General features: G+C 37.8%; 1 long non-coding RNA gene across 1 annotated transcript; it reads right to left on the bottom strand.

The window, feature by feature from the left end:
- Window positions 1-5,085: 5,085 nt before the first annotated feature.
- LOC122988175 lies at window positions 5,086-6,311 on the bottom strand. Its single transcript, XR_006404724.1, has 4 exons — window positions 6,064-6,311; window positions 5,852-5,924; window positions 5,655-5,718; window positions 5,086-5,552 (listed from the first exon to the last, which is right to left on the bottom strand). It is a non-coding gene; the product is annotated as an uncharacterized LOC122988175 (long non-coding RNA).
- Between the last annotated feature and the right edge of the window lie 5,807 nt (window positions 6,312-12,118).

Genomic DNA, 12,118 nt, shown 5'->3' on the forward strand with positions numbered 1-12,118 from the left:
AAAGATTATGTTATTTCTTCTTTCAAACGTTACATAGCCTTGCTTTAAGCGGAACTCTGTAATGACAATGAGACAGTGAATAACTGAACAACTCCTTGGACAATATGACAGCCATTGTGATGATCTTATTAGGGCATGTGGACATTTTCTGCTTTCTCCACAGCTTGAAGCTTCAATAAAATAAAAATCACATAAACTCAATCAGGTGTAATTGTGACTATGAGCCCACAGAGACAGTAAATGATTAACAGTGGACCAACTCCAAAACATGTCAGTCAATTCAAGTCTTCTGCTCTAATTTGAGCTTGGAGAGACTGTATTTTTATAGATATTGACATCACCAGAACAGCTTTATTCAGTTTTAAAGCAGAATTTCCCTTTTAGTCCTTTTCATATTCCCGACTCATATGCAAACCTTTCCTCTGGCCCCATAATCCCTTCCTGGTGGATTTTTCACCCTGCATCCATTTAAATCATCTAGTCCTGACAGATGTTGTGGCAAATGTATGCTTCATGACTAAATCTTTTCGTCATTGTTTCCTGTTCACAGTAGGTGACATCCCTCCTGGTAGTTATAAATGTCCATATGATGTGCAATCCAAAGGTGATGTAATCAAACTCCTAGGGTGACCTTATGTCATATCAATTCACTCAACTGATGTGATTACTGCCACACTCACACGCATAGAAGCAGTAAAGCACACACTCTCATTGAAAGTCATGTCTTTAGTCCTTCTGAGTCTGAAAACCAGCGCGTGCATTCACATTGTGTAAATTGTGGAATATTGTATCTCATGGGTACAGCTGGATGGAAAATACATTCTCGCACTTAATAACCCTCATCATATCAAGTTATGCTTCCCATTCAGATTTTTGAACTCCTTTCTTTCCAAATTCATGGTTCATTTCCTGGCTGTAAGCGGCTGAACTAACACTAATGTCCCTGAATAGAGGTTCAGAAACCTCCAGAGGACCATGAAGTTACTGAGAGGGTGCTTATCATTATTATTATTATTATTTAATTTTGATTGTTGTTTTATACATTATATTTATTTTGAATTTAGCTAAATATTATTTTAGCTCTTTTTTTTATTTCCTTTGCCCAAGTGTCGTTATCTTCCACAACTTAAAGCTGCCCCTGGAATTTTCTTGTAAACAAATAAAAGTTATGTTTACATTCAGTGTCTCTCAGAGACCACAGAGCCAATTTTTTGAAATATTTTAAATGGTGATAGTTTACATCCATGTTTACCGTCGTGTTTAGATGGTACTCCTAGATTTGCGAAACTCTTGCGAGCCGCTTCAAAATATTCTTGTCTTGCTGTTTTATGGTGTGACAATGCTAAGGTTGAGGTCTGGTTAGGTTTAGGCACAAAAACCACTTGGTTAGGTTTAGGGACAGATCATGGTTTGGGTTAAAATGATCACTTGAAACGTGATGTGGGTTAAAGTTACTGCTTCCTTACAAATCTCACAAATGTCAGACATGAGCAATGTTGACCTGTTGACCTGTGTTTTCTTCTTCACTGCCGTTATTGGTGCATTGCTTTGTTTCTTGGCACCAACAAAAATGTGGACACGGGCTCATGCATGATGAAAACATCCACATGACCCGTGTTAACACTAGCAGTTATCAGAAACACCACAGGATACCTTTAATAAATTCAGTCAGTAAAATAAAGTCAATCTTGGCCCAAAACAAAAGTGTTCTGCGGATGAGATTGGACAATATTGTCTATCTTTTCAGGAAACTTTAATATGAAAACGTCTCTAAACTCATTTCTTGGAATAGTTGGGATACTGTATTTGAAAACAGATTCAGCCCATAGTTATTATTTCCCATCTTCTGAAAAGGGATCATCTGTGACTCCACAATCTTGACTGTATTGAACTGAATGTGAGCAACTATTTTTCCCAAGATGCTTCTGTGGAGCTTGGGAATAAAATCCTTTAAACATGAAAACACAAAATACTGCACATCCTGTTTAGTGTAAAAGATATGAAATAAAAATCCTAGCATGAGGCTGTAAAGCATTTGATACAGACACGCCTCTCTTTCTTCATTCCTCTGATCTGCCCACTCTCCTGGGGGATGCTAGCTAAATGAGATTTAGTTGATCTATCCGCAGTGCTTCCTCTCTGTGTGGGTCTGCAGCGCCTCTGCCACTGTTACAAACAGGCATCCAAACAGCTAAGTGGAGAATATGGGGCTCCCTGGATCAGCGACTTATATAGTTGATTAATCACTTACTGACACTTTATAAATCAAGTATAAACCATAATGAGAATAAGGTGGGGGAGGAATAAGGTGTTTCTCCCCCAATATAGACTTGCTTTATATTTTTACTTCTTTAGTTTATCAGGAAAACCTCTCCAATGGACCTCTGACCTTCTGGAAAATGTACTGAACAGCATCTAGACAACAATCCATTTAGTAGCTATTTACAGTATTAACACTTACAGCTGCAGACATGATAAATGGAAAAACCTTTTATCAGTGATTGATTACAGATTACTTACTAGCTTTTGCTAATTGCTTGTTATTTGAGAAACTCATCAGCATTTATTAATGACTTCATTAACATACGCTGATAAGCTGCTCATTACTGTCACATACTGTACTGAAAGATTAACAGGGGAAACAAGTGTAAAAGCTACAGGTTTTGCTGTAGGTGCTGTTTATTCTACACGTCTTGTCAGTGAACCCCAACGCATATCATGTTTCAAGTTCTCTCAGGTGAGGAGTCAATTATGCAAAAAACAACAATAACAACAACAACAAAAAACAACCTTTTTGGAGACATGTTCATTCCCATAAAAACACAGAAAAACAAAACAAGAGCTAACTCTGCCTCAACCCCTCCATTAAACAGCAGTCACTGACTCATATTCCCCGAACAACTACAACTCTGGTCTGTCTGTTGACTGTACGTTGGCGCTATTGATCCACATGCACTAGCTTTTCCACCTGTCTGTTCTCTGAATGCTGTCTGGGTCAAAGCACTTATTAATGGTGTTATTTCCCCTCCAAAAGACTGAACAGAATATAATGACACAGTCTTATTTGTGTTTGTGTGAGGGTACATGCATCACTGATGGCTGTGTGAGCAAATATCATGCGTGGTTTATGTACTGTGGAACATTAGCATAGAAACTATCTGTGTGTGGGCAAAAACATGCTAATGATTGAGGGACTAATGATCTCTACCCTAACAGACTCCTAACATCTTCCACACAGCACTGCAGGCTGCATCTGTGACTCACTCTTTAGTCCAATGCTGCTTCGGTTGCCTTCGCTAGACCCACGGTCTGACATTTACTGCTTGTCACTGTGCACCTGCTTTCATCTGAAGAGACAGCAGGGCCTTTCTGTTCTGGGGTAAAGGGGACATGTCCTCCTTCTCTGTGAAAACTACAGCAAATTGGATGCTGAGGCATTCCACCCCCATATTCAAACCAACTGTTTTCCAGCGCTGCTCTGACAAAGAGATTAAAAACTTCAGTGTCTTCTTTATGAATGTAGGAAAAAGTCCATCCAGATTAAACAAACAACTTCCCACACACTGCCTCATTACTTTTATATATGAGTTTCTTCTGACTGTCATAGAGGTCTAATGATAAATGATGACAACAACTGTCATCATTTATCAACATTGAACAACATTCAAGGTCCCCACAGGAGGAATCTTTATGATTTCACTAATTCTGTGACTTTTCCTCTAGTGCTATTATAGGTTGACATCTTTGGTTCATAGTGATATATCTTAACAACTATTTGTTGGATGATATTTGGTTCAGACATTCATGAACTCTTCAAGATGAATTTCCTGACTTCATCTAGGATCCTCATCAGGTCAAACATTTAATTTCTTCAATAGTTTAGTTAATGACCAAATGAGATGAGTGGAAGTTAAATATTAGTATATAATATCATCAGGTGTGAGCTTCATTCTGAAACAGATATGGACAGTCATCAAAAAATAAATAAATACAGCAAGCTGCCCTATTTATTTATTTATTCATTCTTTTTTACATATCATTTACCTTTTTTGTTTGTTTTGTTCTTTTGACCCTCTATTTTTCTTTAGCTTTAGTATTATTTATCTATTTCCCTACAGGCACATATGTAGATGAGCAGGGGGGTATTTGAGGAAATTTAAACACACGTATAGATATGTGACTTTAAGCGTATATGTGCACATATATATGGGTATAAGTAGGAACGTACTGCTTTTGTTGTTTTGTGTTTTGTGTTCATTGTTTTTTTTTTAAATTTTTCTGACTATTATTATTTTCTTTTATTCGTCTCTCCTGTTTCCTTGGCTCTTAACATTAAAAACTTGAACACGAAGGAAAGGTTGTCATGCTGTATGATATTTACAACTGTACAAAACCTTTGTTCCAAAATAAATAAATAAATAAAAAGTGAGAGTTACCTCATTACTGTCGTCTACCTTCAGGCTGATTCACCTCCTTGTGTCTCACCTCATCTTGGCCACATTTATTGACTGCGCTCTACTTCCACTCAGCACCCAGATCAATAGGAGTAGCGTATCCCAGGAGTGAACAGGCTGTCAGGAACCTCTCCTGTCATCCTGCTGTAGTTTACATAAATGCCCCGCGGCCCCAGTTAAAAGTGGCAAAGCACTGTACTGCAATAACAGAAAGACTGACAATCTAGATAAAGAATGAGAGTTTTTCTCTACTGTTTTGGTGAAAGTTTAAGAAAACAGTAGAAGAATCAATGGAGGGATTTTATGAAGAAATAAGGTTTTTAAAAGTGTATTTTGGGGTGAAGCAGACCATAATTTGTGTCCAAATGTAGCCCAAACCATCAAATGAATAAATCACTTGTTGGATGAGTGATTAGAGAAAATGTGCATGATTTCTGAAAGTGTTTACAACAAATGTAATTCAATGTTGTGGTCTGTGTTTTGGCCAAAACAAGAATTAAATGTGGTCTATCTGTATTTATGAGCATTCCTGCAGCACATAATCTAATAGGATATGACATTTCAAAAAAGAGCAAAGATGACTCTTTTGATGGGATAAGTTTTAGGGCACAGTCCATAAGGTTTATTTGGCAAAGTTGAGTGGGACAACATACTGTGAGTGTACAAACAGCACCAGAAATGATTCATTCTGAGTTTTATTTGGGAAACTTTTTAATCACATCAGGGTATCGACTTACATATCTGACAGTTCCAGCTCACTGGATGTGGGCCCAAACATGTCTAGCTGATCAAGCTGCAACACATTCATAAATCCTAATGGTCTCTCAGGAAATGTCATTGAGTTCTGGGTAGAGATTTGAGATATTAAATATACTAAAGATATTATACTGTAAGTATGTTATGGCCATTTTCTGTCTTCATTAGAGAGATTAGAAAGATACTGTTTAGTCTTTTCAGAATTCTGATCGGTATGAGAGGCTTGGCATCATCTTCTTGAAAATCCTCCAGTTCAAGCTCCCAAAGCCTCTTTGGCCAGCTGCCTGCTGATTTTCCTTTTTTCTTCTTACTTGTAATACTCAATGCTGCAGTCGGTGGTGGCTGTTTTTTAAAAGAAAAAAATTAATGTTTGTGTATTAAAACATAGTTTTTGCTTTGAGGTAAGGTGTAGTGGTGGACTGTCAGAGTGTCTCAGAAACTCACTTTTCTCCACCTCCACCGGAAAGTTGGACATATCTTCAGCATTCACCTCATGTGGGATCTGTTCCTAAGTTCCACCATCAGTGCAGGAAAAAGAAGACAGAAGAGATCTGACATCTTTATGTATAAGACACATGTACAATATTATAAAAATTTACGAGGTATTTTCTATTGGCGTGGTCTTGAAAGATAGTTCTTACCTGATATTTACAATTGATTTCATTCCAATAGAGCAGCAGATTCCATTCATACAGTAGGTGTGGCACACAACACCTTTTAAGGAAATACTATTACTTATTAGTTTATTCAATATTTTAATTACATTTGGCGATGTCGACAGTTTGACTGCGTTAAAAAACTGTCACATGCCCTGATAGGTCTGAGATGCCTCTGCATCCTTCAGTATACTCACAGTTCTGCCACAAATGAACAGAGTTTAAAGTCTGCAGTGTGACTCTAAATGTTGAGTCACTGGACTCAGCATACTGTAACTCAACTGTTTATGAAAAACACTGTTTGCGAGTGGGAGAGCTATATGCACTTGTGCCAAGTCTTTACTTATCCACATAATGTCACATAATGTACATAAAGTAATTGAAACAGTTTTAACTGGCTTTAACTGGCTGGTTATCAGAAACATAGCATGAAAATCAGAGAATGTAGCTGGAATATTTCCCGTAAGTGTAGAAACATACTAACGAGGAGCAATTAGGAGCAGCTGGGGAGTAATCAGGACAATGCAGGGCAGCTGCAGAGGGTCCAGCTTCCCACTGGGTCATAAAACATACAATTTCTACTTATATTACTATGTGAACAACACGCGTTGTGATATAAGTCTATAGACACAGCTCCATCATAAAACACTGAACACTGGGTGGCTCAGAACACTTTCTAATATAACGAGCAGAGCTTATATATTTAATAATCTACTTGTTTTAAACATTAAACATGACTTTCAGTTTCTGAAAAATAAGGTTTTCATTATACTAATAAAATTATGTTATTTGTTTATTATTGTTCTTTAAAAATCACACAAGCCTGACTAACAACATGTTATGAAATGTTAACTAGGCCTTTTTCACAGCAAAGATTTTGACATGTCACAGTAGGAAAAGTACAGAAATGAATACAGCTATGATCACTGAATTCCATTTAGCAGTTTCTGCGTCCTGGTATTGTGGATGCTGGCTCACTGTCACACTGTCGTGACTTACTAGACACTTGAATAGAACTGAGCCATCGTTAATGTTATTACTAACAGCTGTGCTTTTCCTACAAACTATGACAAGTCAAAATGTCTGCTGTGAAAAAAGCTTTTCAGTCAACACACAGTACTAACTGTTATGGTAACTTCTTACTTTAACTCTCTCCATGAATACATTGAAGACTATGTTTCAAACTAAGGTTACACACCATCCATCATAGGAAAATACATTTTTGGAAAAAGAAACTACAATAAACTAAAAATCTTAGTTGTCGTAATAGCGGTAATGCTGTTGGAGATGGTTAAAAAGCTGGCAGCAATAGTGAAGGACATTCATTAATAATTTATGTTGTCAGAAAGATTATACATTCCAATAGATTTAAATGAAAATTGAGTACTGTATTTAGGCAAGATGCTGCACTGTAAATACGTCAATGTTTAGTTACAATCAGTGACTTAATGTACACATTAAGAATCAAAGTTCCAAGCTGCTATACAGACACTAATTACATTAGGTAAGGTTATCCATCAAAGAAATACCAAAACTCGTTGTAATGTTTTGTGGTCTGAGAGTTAAAGTTAATAAGAATAAGTGGATATTAGATTTTAGAGCATTGTTCTTTAAATAAATAAATAAATCTTGATCAGAACAAAACCAGAGCAGAAAAAATCTTTGTAACAATATAAGCAAGTTCAAACCTTACATGAAAACACAAATATTAAGAAAACATTTAAATTAATTTAAGTGCTTTATAATGTCTTGGTCCAGACTGTGGTGGCAACTATTTGACCATGATTCATATTAAAACTGCTTGAACGTTGCCCTCTTGTGGATCTCTGAGGTGAAACATCTGCCAACTGAAACTTTAACTGAAGTAAACTGAACCTGTAAAACATGGTTCTGCTGTTGAAATGCTTTTATCTGCAGCAGCCTGAACCAGGTCACGTCACAGAACGAGTCAAACGTAAATGCAGAACTCTTTTGTGTATGTCTGTGTCCTTGTATGCACGTAATGAACCGAGCTCTGATTCATCAGAGAGAGGAAAACTGGTCTCTGGTTTCTCCAACTACACACACACAAGCGACTGGATCGCTGTGAAGTAAATAGCATCAAAGGTCTGGCTGTCGCTCTGCGTCTCCAGGTGAAGGCTGCTGTCTCCACTTCAGTAATACAATAATGCCATATTTGAGCTACATTATGTCAAAACAAACACACCCTGCCTCTCTGCTCTTTGAAGACAAAATCCGTGTGTGAGTGAATGCATGTGGATGTTAAGTGCGAGACAATGCATGTGCATGGACCTGTGTGTATGTGTGTGAGTGTGTGTGTGTGTGTGACTCCACTGTCAGCACTCACATCTGGAGCCCACTACAGACCTAGTGGAGGATCAGAGAACCAGAGCTGAGATCAGATCTGCCTCTTTTCCTTTATTAAAGCTTTGTGTGGATATGATTAATGAATGCTCTGTCACAGTCAGACCAGCTTTCGTGCCCTCTTGTGCCTGTTCACAACGCTGACCCCTCAGGCTTAGGCTGCTTAGGACCCCGAAATCACAGCACGGTCAGAGGTCTCGAGTCTGCCGGTGCTGGATCAAATGCCTGCTGGATCGAAGTAGACAGGGACTTTGCTCAGGTTGCTAGACGTGTGTGTGAGTGGGAGACAGACAGGGGAAGCATGTAACACTCTCACAAACATGGGTTTCTGAAGGCCTGCTCAACTAATTTAGAGAAACATTTCATAAATGCATTCATGTGTTGTTTTCTCCTTGAAATGCTGAATCATCATCTCTTGCATCACTTTGATTTCACTTTCATCCTCGAACAGAATGAATTCAGGTTGTAAAGCTTCACCTGCGACAACATCCCAACACTGTTAACTGAACTGAAGCTGATGAATTAAGTCGTATGAGCAAAGACTCTATATATCTGCACTACAACAACATGGGACAGCATGGTGCCGAGTGCGACTGCAGCTGCAGGGAGGGCTGGCGAGAGCTACAATGAAGATGTGTTAAAAGACTGCATGGCCTAAATATTCCGGAGCAGCTGGACTCAGTGTGCCTCTCTCTTCTCTGTGTAAACAAAGGGCCAGGCGACGTTAAGCAAAAACACATGAGACTTGTTTCTATTCAAACTATCTCCATTGTTGTGTTTTTACTGACAGGCCCTTCTGCACGAAAAGGCGTTTTTAAACTTTACAAAATGTTGGGAGGTTTGAGGATGCTGTGAAAGGGTGCTATTAGTGGTGTTTTACCCTGAAGGATTTCAGACCATTTAGGGGCCAAGGTTTAAGGGAGTGGAGCCTTTTTTTTTTTTTTTTTTTTAGATATTTTCTTTTAAAAGAAGCAGAGAAAGAAGAGAAAAATCCTGACCGTGACCACATCCAATCCAGATTAGGATTATTATCTGAACATTACGGAGTCAGTTTGAACAAATCGTGAGGATGTTTTTGGAGCTTTTTCCAGTGTTTGTGCTGTCTGTAGCTTTACTCATTGTCAGGGCCATACTCTTGATCTTGTTTTATCTTATGGTCTCTACATTATCTGACTTGTCATGTTCTGATCCTTGTATTTCTGATCACTATTGTATATGTTTTATTTTGGTTTTACTTCCTTGTTTTAGCTGCTCACACACACAGTTATGGTCTGGAGTTTTTAATTCTACCTCTGCTAATATTTTTAGTAAAGCCTTTAACACTATCCCTTGTGATACGGAGCCCTATTATCAGTGAATGAGCATCTAACTAATTTCGCTATCATCTGCAATTCCATCCTTGATGACATCGCACCATTTCAAACCAGGAAATCTAAACACATGTCCGAGCCCTGGATAAATGAAAACATTTGTGCTTTATTTATGCTCTGATGAAGTTCTTCAATGCTTTAAAACTCAAGACATGCCTACTCCTCCCATCTCATCATATATGATATCTCTAATCCCAAGGTGCTTTTTAACATTGTAAGCCGTGCCACTGATGCTCCTCCTGTCCCTTCTGTAGATGCTACTCCTGAAACCTGCAATGAGTTTTTAAACTTTTTTACTCAAAAGTTCTCCCTCATTTGTCAGAGTATTACCTCACCTGTAGATCCCCGTCAGTCTGTTTACCCGCTATGCCCAATACTCGTTTTGATCTTCAACCTTGTCTCTCAACTGACATTGTTAAAAATTGTCAACAAAATGAACCCCTCCTCCTGTCCTCTGGACACTCTGCCCCTTCGATTTTTTAAAAAGTTTTTAACACAATTTGTCTTTTTATACTGAACATTTTAATTAGCTCCCTTTCTTCTGATGGTGTGCCCCGCTATTTCGAAAATGCTCGTGTTCAACCACCGTTAAAGAAACCTGGACTCAATTCAAATGATTTTAACAATTTTAGACCTATCTCTAAACTTCCTTTCTTAGCCAAAGTCCTGGAGAAGATTTTTGCAAATGAACTTGTTGCCTTTATGAATGATAAGTATGTTTGAATCTTTCCAATCAGCTTTTAGAGCTCAGCACAGTACACAAACTGCCCTTCTTAAAGTCATGAATGATGCTGAACGTCTCTCCATTTTAGTATTCCTAGATCTCAGCGCAGCCTTCGATGCAGTTGCTCACACCATCCTCTTGTCCTGTTTAGAGCAATGGGTGAGCATCAGTGGCACGGCCCTTGAATGATTTAAGTCATACCTTACAGACAGGACTCTCTTTGTTGGTATTTCTGAGTCTAGGTCTTCCACCTCTAGGCTGCATTGTGGGGTCCCTCAGGGTTCGGTGCTTGGCATGACTCTGATCACCATTTACATGCTGCCTTTGGGACATCTCATAAGATAACACAACATCAGTTTCCATTTTTACGCAGACGATACCCAGGTTTACCTCAGCTGTGACCCCAGTAACTTCAATTAAATTTTTTTGCTCATAAACTGTTTCAAGGACATTCATAAATGAATGGCTCAAAATGTCCTTCAACTCAAGTCAAAAAAGACTGAGATACTTATATTTTGCACTGACTCCTCCAGCACTGAAATGACAAACATACTAGGTTCATACTCTCATCTTATTACTCCGCAGTGTAGAAACCTGGTGTTTTAATTGACGACAACCTAAATTTTAACAGCCATATCAAATCCATCTTATAGTCATGCTTTTTGCAATTTAGGAAAATCTCTAAAATTAAGGCATTTCTGTCGACCAACAACCTTGAAACAGTCATTCATGCTTTTATTTCATCGCAGCTAGGTTATTGCAACTCCCTCTTCTCCGTCTGCAGCAAAAAGTCTCTCACCTCTCTACAATTAATCCAAAATGCAGCTGCCAGGATTTTAACGGGTACCATTAAACATGAGCACATTACACCTATCCTTTCTTCTTTGCACTGGCTGCCTGTTAGTTTTAGAGTTGATTTTAAAATTTTACTTATCACTTTTAAAGCCTAGAATGGTTTGTCTCCAAGTTATACTTCTGAACTTTTAACTGCTCTCCTGGTGATTCCTAGATCCAGACTGAAAAACAAAGGTGACAGAGCGTTTGCCATCAGGGCCCCCAGAGTTAGATACAACCTCCCAGAGGAGATTAGGATAGCAAAATCTATCTCTTCATTTAAGTCTCTTCTTAAAACACACTTTTATAGTCTAGTTTTCCTGAGATCCTTCTATCTCACCTTTCCCACACCATTTGTTTTATTGTTTTAATTTTTATTGTTATGTTTTATTACTTCATTTTATATTTTATTGCTTTATTTTATTTACTGTTTTATTGATGGTGCTATTGTTTTTATTATTTTTACACTTTCATGATTCCTGTTGTTTATTGTGGTTACTCTGTAAAACACCTTGTAAACCTTGTTTTCCAAATTTGCTATACAAATAAAGTTTATTATTATTATTATCATCACATGTTGCGCAAGGATTATATCACTAGTTGTTTAGAGAGAGGAACATATTTCTGATGTACTTCTTTGATCTAGATTATTTCAGATGGGACTTTCTGGTCACAGGACCGCTATTATTGATAGAGTAGTCAGTCTTGTTGAGGAATTTGAGTATTGTCGTTACTAAATATCAAACTGAATGCTGAATATAATACTGTTCTGTGGGATATTTACAGTAATTTTACAGTTGATTATGAACCTCAAATTGATATTTCCCTCTCTAAAACGGGATCTACATTACATTCAAAAATAAAAAAATAATAAAATGATCATTGTTGGTTTGTGAATGCCACATATTGATGCACATACACTGTATCTACTTTTTAAATCAGTCTGAGACCATGTACAGT

The sequence above is a fragment of the Thunnus albacares genome, chromosome 1 (assembly GCF_914725855.1).
Source record: "Thunnus albacares chromosome 1, fThuAlb1.1, whole genome shotgun sequence".
Lineage (NCBI taxonomy): Eukaryota > Metazoa > Chordata > Actinopteri > Scombriformes > Scombridae > Thunnus > Thunnus albacares.